This window comes from Pecten maximus, chromosome 5 (assembly GCF_902652985.1).
Source record: "Pecten maximus chromosome 5, xPecMax1.1, whole genome shotgun sequence".
NCBI lineage: Eukaryota > Metazoa > Mollusca > Bivalvia > Pectinida > Pectinidae > Pecten > Pecten maximus.
In genome coordinates, this window is record NC_047019.1 from 42,977,414 (window position 1) to 42,987,456 (window position 10,043).

Consider the following 10,043-nt stretch of genomic DNA (forward strand, 5'->3'; position numbering starts at 1 on the left):
TCCCTAGTTATACAGATTGCATTTTGGGACCAGTCGGAAAACAACATGGTCGACAGGCAGCGGTTCTGGATTTTGAAAACAGATGTTTGTTATCGCTATTTTACAGAAGTACTGAAGGGATCTTTCTGAAATTTCATATATAGGTTCCCCTTGGTCCCTCGTATTGCATTTTGGGGCCAAACAGATAACAACATGGCCAACAGACAGTCATTATCGCTAAATCTCAATTTTCATATATACATTCCCCTTGTTTGAAAATTATTGGAGGGATGTTTCTCAGTTAACTCAGATCAGTAAGAGGAAGGGAAAAATAGAGAGAAGATCAATCTGACATGGAACCTATAAAGATCATTCAATGGTGGGCGCCAAGATCCCTCCGGGATCTCTTGTTTTTAGATGTAATTAATATACATTTTATATCAATGATTAATTCTACTCAGAGACCTATATTTACTATATAGGTCTCTGTTCTACTTTAGGCCTTGATGACTGTTTGTAGATTTTTTTCTCAAGTACACTGTATATGTACATATATTTTAATATTCATTATTTTATCAGACAAAAATATTTTTATAGTCAATGTATTGTTACTTCACTAATATCTGTTAATTCAACCATGAAATAATTTCATAGCACATAATCAAGAATCAGAAGTTTCTTATATTCTCATTTATGTTCTGTCTGTAAGAGACATATAATCTCTACGCAACCAGTTATGTACATTACCTGTATGCATAATTGGTACTCTCAGGACATGCCTGTTGTCATGGCCACCTGGGCCCAAACCCCACCTCACCACCACCTTATGGACCTCCATAACACCTTACCTATATATGTATCAGATGAGGGTCCATCTTAAGGTGTGCCTGTTTGAACACCTGGCTTTAGTTTTGTCAAGTCCCCAATTAACACCCCCAGGGGTCCATTTATAGGGTGTGTTCCCTGAACGCCTACATATTTAGAACAATAGGCAGAGACATCAAAGGGAGGGTAATTATAGTCTGTTTCATACATGTTCTGTATTTACCAAGATATTTTACCTGTAGAAATCATTTGACAACTAAAGAAAACCAAAACACAAGCATATCAATTTGAAAAATTCTATAATATAGTATTAATCACATTGATATAGATAAGTTATACAAAAAGTAAGAACATTAGAATTCTGCAAGTTAATATATCTTTTCATAATTTGAAAACGACATTATCAGAATCTTTATTATAAATTGAGAACTACAATTATACACGTTAATGTAAATTTACACATTTTGATAGGAATAACATCATTAGAATCTTAATTATATAGAGCACTAGAAATGTACATGTATCCTAATTTAAAGATACACAGTTTGAAATATCACTATTATAATCATAGAATATTACATGTTAATATAATATCACATATTTTGGTAGGACTATTAGAATCTTACATTATGTTTATATAATATAATGTTATACAACAGACAAAATTGAAATCAATGAATATACACAGAAAACTGTAACAGGCATGCAAATACATGTATACATGTACACAGTTGGAACAAATCTACAAATTTATTATCACAGTGTAGTACAATACAAATACGATAAAGCACTGTCCATGTTACATCAGTACAACCTTGTCCATGTTACATCAGTACAACCTTGTCCATGTTACATCAGTACAACCTTGTCCAAAATGTTACATCAGTACAACCTAAGTGAAGAAATTCGGAGGCTGCGTCGGTGTAGGATATTATATGGTTCTCCAGTCTCTGTTTCTGAAGGACAAGGCGAGTGTCAATGTTTCTGTATTTCCTGGGTCGGGGTCCAGCGCAACGTTGAAGTCTAGTTATCTCATTAGTAGCCTGGCTGTATGTCCTTGAATGTCCGTATAATTGTGAAGATGTTAGGATGTGTATGGTGTACAATCTTTTTGAGTTTCCCGTGCCAGGCTTCTAAGTGGTTGGTCGTCCTTCAGGTCCGTCGTGGTCGTAGTGGTTCCCAACTGTTTCCAGATGGCGTAACGTCAAGGTGTAGGTCAGCTTCCTGGATGTCCTCTTACGTCTTCTACTTGGTGTAGTGGTACAAGTGGCAATACAGCTGCGCGGCGAACCAGTCTCCTATAGTGTCGTCGTTGCATGGGGTGAAATGGAAAAGCATCCCTTGATGTTGGTCCCCGGGAAGACGGTGAAGAGTCTGTCCCGATGTTGATGGTGTACATCTGTCTCATAACCTATTCCTAATAAAGTTAAAGTCTAACTGAGTATTAGCCAAAGATGGTAATAACGGTATGAGTACAAACAGTGGAATGATAAGTCCTGATGATAATTTTGAAGTTGATATAGATACATACATGTACATGTAGCTTCGGTTTTAATATCCAAGTGTCACGCCATCCGTAGCCTGGCCGGGTTACATTAACACAGCTCATCATTTTTACTGATCTCAGTAAAGTGAGCGGGTTTTACTTAACAACATCATTATCTTCAGTTATCAGATATCAGGTATCAGAGAGGCGTTCAAATGAGAAAAAAGAACATTTTGATTATAACTTGTATTAAGGAAAAAAGAAAAGTATTTGATATAATTTTTAGTTTGATGAAATTGATAGAATTATCAAAATGTATTTTATGATATCAATTTCATTGAATTATTAATAAATATTAATTTCAATGAATTATCAATAAATATCAATTTCAACGAATCATTTATAAATACTAATTTGTTAATTATTGATATTTAATAATTTGATCATTATTAAATTGTTTAAATAAGTATTGACAATTATCATGTGCATAGTTAATTCCAATATATTGTATTTTTGTGCAGTATATTCATTGAATATTGACATTTGATTTTGATGAGAAATTCAATGAAAATTACAGGTAACATACACAGGTAAAACACAGGTAACAAAAGTGACTTCACCAGAACAGACTATAATTACTGTACAAACATAGCCAGTAGGGTGTTATTTCAAAATGTAGGCGTTCAGGGAATCAGCCATTTATAGCATGCTGTGCCAGGTTCCTCTGCGTTACCTACCTGTAATTAGCATCTAATACTACCCATATATAATATCGTCCTGTGGACGTTTTTCAAAAATGTATAGATTTCTTTTTGCGAATCATAAAAAAAAAAAAAAAAAAAAAAAATTACATTTTTCTTCACAATAAAGATATTCAATAAATATAGTTTAGATGCTGATTTTCTTTAATTACAAGAAGAGGTAAAATCCCCATCAGTTATATACATTCTAAGGTAAAGAACAATTAACCATTTTCTCAATGCAATAGGGAAATACATAAAATGCTGATCAAAATGTATCCCAAAAAATTGTTTTTAAACAATATTGCAAAAAAACATGTTACTGTAAAAAAATCTTTGGCTTAAGGTCCACATGATCCACATGTGTATATAAATGTATTTGTTAGCAGGTAACTTTATAGAAGAAAATGATGAAATAACAAATACAAGTTTTGTATTATTCAAGTGTTGTATGACAAGTACAGCTCCAGATACATGAACATGTATGTGTGTTATATAAGCTTAAAACCTCACCCTCCCCAATTTTGTCAGTACATGTATACATTTCATAACAAAAATTACGTTAATTGTTCCCTCGGGCCATTATCTCATTCTGTGTTACCTGTAACTGATACATGTACATGGAATCAAAGTATTAGATACCTGCACACGGGTATATGTACAGAAATTTCAACTATTTCAGTAAATGAAGATGGAAAGTGTATTACAAGTAACATATACCTTTTATAAACTTAAAATTTTGAAATGTAGAACTGTTATAATCACTTAATTACCAGTACATTCAAAGAATCTCTTTCTTTACATGTTAAATCAATGTGTAATTAATTTCTTTATATGTTCAGGTTTCTGACTTTAAGCATTGGATGTATACACATAGAATGTACAACATATATCATGGGCCGAATTAGGTTTCAATAAGCATAATATCACATCAAAAATGAAATTATGAATATTCTGCTTAATTTAATCTGAAATTAAATTACAATATAAATTAAATGTATCAAATTGAAAATGTTCAAGTAACGATAATTGTTTTCAAATATTTTATTATATACTTTCATGTGATGAAAACAAAATTACTGGAATTAAACATGTGAAATATATAACAGATTAATAAATACAAAATATAAAGTACCAAAAGATAAATGAAACTTGACTTGAACAATTTAACTTATTTAAAGGATTTATAAAGTAAATCTGTCTTAACAGGAGAAGACAACTAAATGGCTTAGAGAGGCTCCCAAGCCCCTAACAGTAGAGCTCGATGACAAGTAACCAAGTAACAGTTGTTCACGTCTAGTAGCGATTTAAGCAATTAAATCTGTAACACAGCGCAGGCTAAATTTTAAATCACTGCCTCCGCTAGGTATCGAACCCGGGACTAGTCTTAGCTCAACCGATCGAGCTGAAGATAAGATCTCCCTATACATAGCTAGCCGAGTGGTATATTGCGGCTAGTATTTACCAGAGTAACACTTCTATTCCTCCCATTGGGCGACTGTTCGCCCGTTGCCAGTATAATGTGATCAGATGGGTTGTGATGCAGGGTGTCTTCGACGGTATGCTTCAATGAGGTAGCACTATGACGTCTGCATCAGTTTCGCGCTATCACAAGGACTCCAACATGTATCCCCCCCCCCCCCCCCCCCCCCCCCCCCATGCGTCTTGCAGACAGAGAAGACTGTCCTTAAATGACTATGGCTATTGAGAGGGCTTCAAAATCAAGTTGATTTCTGTAGCGCCTATTTTTTATACCGCGATACACAAACCTACTGTCAGAGGTCACTTTTCCTGTCCCCTATACCGCGATACACAAACCTACTGAGGTCACTTTTCCTGTCCCCTATACCGCGATACACAAACCTACTGAGGTCACTTTTCCTGTCCCCTATACCGCGATACACAAACCTACTGAGGTCACTTTTCCTGTCCCCTATACCGCGATACACAAACCTACTGAGGTCACTTTTCCTGTCCCCTATACCGCGGTACACAAACCTACTGAGGTCACTTTTCCTGTCCCCTATACCGCGATACACAAACCTACTGAGGTCACTTTTCCTGTCCCCTATACCGCGGTACACAAACCTACTGAGGTCACTTTTCCTGTCCCCTATACCACGATACACAAACCTACTGAGGTCACTTTTCCTGTCCCCTATACCGCGATACACAAACCTACTGAGGTCACTTTTCCTGTCTCCTATACCACGATACACAAACCTACTGAGGTCACTTTTCCTGTCTCCCTATACCACGATACACAAACCTACTGAGGTCACTTTTCCTGTCTCCTATACCGCGATACACAAACCTACTGAGGTCACTTTTCCTGTTCCCTATACCGCGATACACAAACCTACTGAGGTCACTTTTCCTGTCTCCTATACCACGATACACAAACCTACTGAGGTCACTTTTCCTGTCTCCTATACCACGATACACAAACCTACTGAGGTCACTTTTCCTGTCTCCCTATACCACGATACACAAACCTACTGAGGTCACTTTTCCTGTTCCCTATACCGCGATACACAAACCTACTGTCAGAGGTCACTTTTCCTGTCCCCTATACCGCGATACACAAACCTACTGAGGTCACTTTTCCTGTCCCCTATACCGCGATACACAAACCTACTGAGGTCACTTTTCCTGTCTCCTATACCGCGATACACAAACCTACTGAGGTCACTTTTCCTGTCCCCTATACCGCGGTACACAAACCTACTGAGGTCACTTTTCCTGTCCCCTATACCGCGATACACAAACCTACTGAGGTCACTTTTCCTGTCCCCTATACCGCGATACACAAACCTACTGAGGTCACTTTTCCTGTCCCCTATACCGCGGTACACAAACCTACTGAGGTCACTTTTCCTGTCCCCTATACCGCGATACACAAACCTACTGAGGTCACTTTTCCTAGTCTCCTATACCGCGATACACAAACCTACTGAGGTCACTTTTCCTGTTCCCTATACCGCGATACACAAACCTACTGAGGTCACTTTTCCTGTCCCCTATACCGCGGTACACAAACCTACTGAGGTCACTTTTCCTGTCCCCTATACCGCGATACACAAACCTACTGAGGTCACTTTTCCTGTCTCCTATACCGCGGTACACAAACCTACTGAGGTCACTTTTCCTGTCCCCTATACCGCGATACACAAACCTACTGAGGTCACTTTTCCTAGTCCCCTATACCGCGGTACACAGACCTACTGAGGTCACTTTTCCTGTCCCCTATACCGCGGTACACAAACCTACTGAGGTCACTTTTCCTGTCCCCTATACCGCGATACACAAACCTACTGAGGTCACTTTTCTAGTCCCCTATACCGCGATACACAAACCTACTGAGGTCACTTTTCCTGTCCCCTATACCGCGATACACAAACCTACTGAGGTCACTTTTCCTGTCCCCTATACCGCGATACACAAACCTACTGAGGTCACTTTTCCTGTCCCCTATACCGCGATACACAAACCTACTGAGGTCACTTTTCCTGTCTCCTATACCGCGGTACACAAACCTACATGAGGTCACTTTTCCTGTCCCCTATACCGCGATACACAAACCTACTGAGGTCACTTTTCCTAGTCCCCTATACCGCGATACACAAACCTACTGAGGTCACTTTTCCTGTCCCCTATACCGCGGTACACAAACCTACTGAGGTCACTTTTCCTGTCTCCTATACCGCGGTACACAAACCTACTGAGGTCACTTTTCCTGTCCCCTATACCGCGATACACAAACCTACTGAGGTCACTTTTCCTGTCCCCTATACCGCGATACACAGACCTACTGAGGTCACTTTTCCTGTCTCCTATACCGCGGTACACAACCTACTGAGGTCACTTTTCCTGTCCCCTATACCGCGATACACAAACCTACTGAGGTCACTTTTCCTGTCCCCTATACCGCGATACACAAACCTACTGAGGTCACTTTTCCTGTCCCCTATACCGCGATACACAAACCTACTGAGGTCACTTTTCCTGTCCCCTATACCGCGATACACAAACCTACTGAGGTCACTTTTCCTGTCCCCTATACCGCGATACACAAACCTACTGAGGTCACTTTTAGACCCTGTATTTGAAATTCGTGACAAATATCTATGCGTCTGTGGTGCTTGAGTTGCGTCATAATTAACAAAAAATAGTGATTTGAAAATTAGCGATTGTCTTTCATTTGACTAGCTTAATTCATTCGATAGCTTTTTAACGACTCAAAGCCTTTCCAATTAAACAAAAATGCGCCTAGCCCAAGCGGACGCAAAATATACGGACATTTCCGAGTTACCTCCCCTGGAACAATCATCACTGGCTATACTGTCAGTAGCGCACCTGGAAGGAAGGAAACTTTTTAGGTTCTGATCAAAGGTACAAGTACTAGAAATGAGTATTTATGTTAATAACCATACACATGTCATAGAAACGAATACATTTTTTTTTATACTTACGGCTATATAAATCATAATGTCAAAGAAACCGTAGTATTTATACTTTTAACCACATAAATGATCAACACTCTGAACGCCGTTCATAAATACATTAAAAATAGTAAGCTGTTTGATCAAACTCAAAATTAACCATGTTTATTCACATGTTATTCTCTAGACCCACACTCACTCAATTAGTATTTGATAATTATTTTACCTGTATTTACATAATTATATTCTATATTGTTCATATAATTGATATAAGAATATGGTGAACCTGTGGCCTGCTTCAAAAGTCAGCTGATCCATGAATATTCAACTTCAGGCGTACGCCAATACGCCCAGGCTTCCACATCATTTTGTCAAGATAACATTTTTTTTCATTTGATTATTTGAAGAATTTATTATTTTAATAATATTATATTAAAATATTGATATTCCTGTGGATCAGTTTCCTGTCAAACTCTACCTGAACTTGCAAGGTATAGCAATATATATCGGTATCTAGATTATATAACTACCTGGCCAACGTATCCGACAAATTATTGCAGTCAAGGAACCTTAAATGTATCCGAATGTCTCCAGGTGTCTAGAGATTTTTCTATGTGTGTCTATTACGTCTGCGACTGCGGAACCTTGACATACCGGAGATCAACTATGGACAAAGAATGAATGTCCTCTCTGGCATTGTTAGATTTAGACACGGTTGTTAGCATGTTTGTCCAAATATATTATCATTACAAGATTTATATCATATCACAATACATTAACCATGGCTTTCACGGTATGTTTTGTGAATATGTTTTTGAATTTCTCAATTATATCCCTCAGAAATCCCCCCCCCCCCCCCCCCCCCCCCCCCCCCCCAAAAAAATCCAGATGGGTGATTTTGCCCCTCTCTCGTCCTCTCCCCCTGGTAGGAAAGCATACGTCCGTCCTTCCGTCACACCTTCAGTCCGTCCGTCCTTCCGTCACACCTTCGGTCCGTCCGTCCTTCCGTCACACCTTCGGTCCGCCCGGGCTTCCACCTCTTTTTAGGTCTGGCTACACAGAGTTTGTAATATCTGACATATTGAAGCTTTGTTTGGACGCAGGGGCATTCAGTCTGAATCTAGCACACTTAAATGGATGGCTACATGAGGAGGAGTAAGGACATTTTATACCTGAAAATCTAGTGCTGCTGGATCTAAGAAATACTGAATACAAAAACTTTATTACCTCCCTTTTCACTTACTGTTAGTTCTTATTACCTCCCTTTGACCATAAAAAATCAATATATTCATGAAAGATGTTTCATCTCCATCGATTTTATTTATTTTATATACATATTTCCTATACTTCTTCACTTTCAATCGTTATAGTATAATTCTACTATTGTTCTGTTTATATTGGGGGAGACTTATATAGGCCTAGCCTGCTGTCTAACTCATTTGTATAAATGTTATACAATATAAGATGTTAAATGTTGGTATCCGACCTTCAGGTCAATTTAGGACACGCAAGTCTTTTCGATAGCCTTTATTATCGTGACGAACATATTACCGTGACGTAAAATGTTGCGGGATATTGAAAAGAAAGTCAGTATCGCTTGATATGTGACCAGAAGCTTTTGTTCTTATGTGAGTAATACTTACCATGACACAGAACATCAATCACTGAAAAAGACGCCATGAAAATGCTCGCAATATTATTTGCAATTTTACGTCACAGTAATAAGTTCGTCATGATAATGGACATGGACCCTGTATGTAGTATGTTTCTTTATTACGTTTTTACTAGTGGAATATCAAAAATTATTTATTCTATAAATGCGATATTTTTGAAAAATACCACTTTTTCTGATCAGAACACTGCTTACATACGACAATGGGAAAGTTATTCTTTTGGCCCCGGATACGACGCGACAGGTGGCGTTACTGGTCAAGATGAAGTATGTGATTGGTCAATGTAGCGGTCAATGCAAAATGCAGATATGTAGTTAAAAACGAAACAAAGTTCAGATTGAAAGCAAGCTGAATAAATGGATGTATCCTTTCAAATGACACATTAATAACAATTATATTCCCGATTCAAATGCATTTTTAATATCACCAAAAATGATTCAAACTGATATAATTTTGTTATCCGTGCTGAAACTGCGCATTTATTAATTAGTTCGTTAATTTATTTCACCATCAGTTTTACATTATAACCACCAGCATTAAAACTATGCCGTTTATCTTTATTAAAGACATTTCTTGTTTACTCGTGCTTTGCACTCGTGAAAATGTCGATAATCTGTTATACTCGTGAAATAAATGTTATATCAACGGGAAACCATTCAATATCCTCTATTTATCCGTGTAGCATTTTTCTATATTCTATCAGGGACGTTCTATGTACGTCCCTGATTCTATTAAATAATTATTGCTGTATGTATTTTGATAGCGAATCTGTCTGTTGACCATTGGTAACTGGATGAGGACACACCGGGCCGTTACTAATCATGAGATGGGTACACCAATCTGGGAGCTCATACGCTGACATCATGTCCAGATCTATATTACACAAGGTCAACATTTA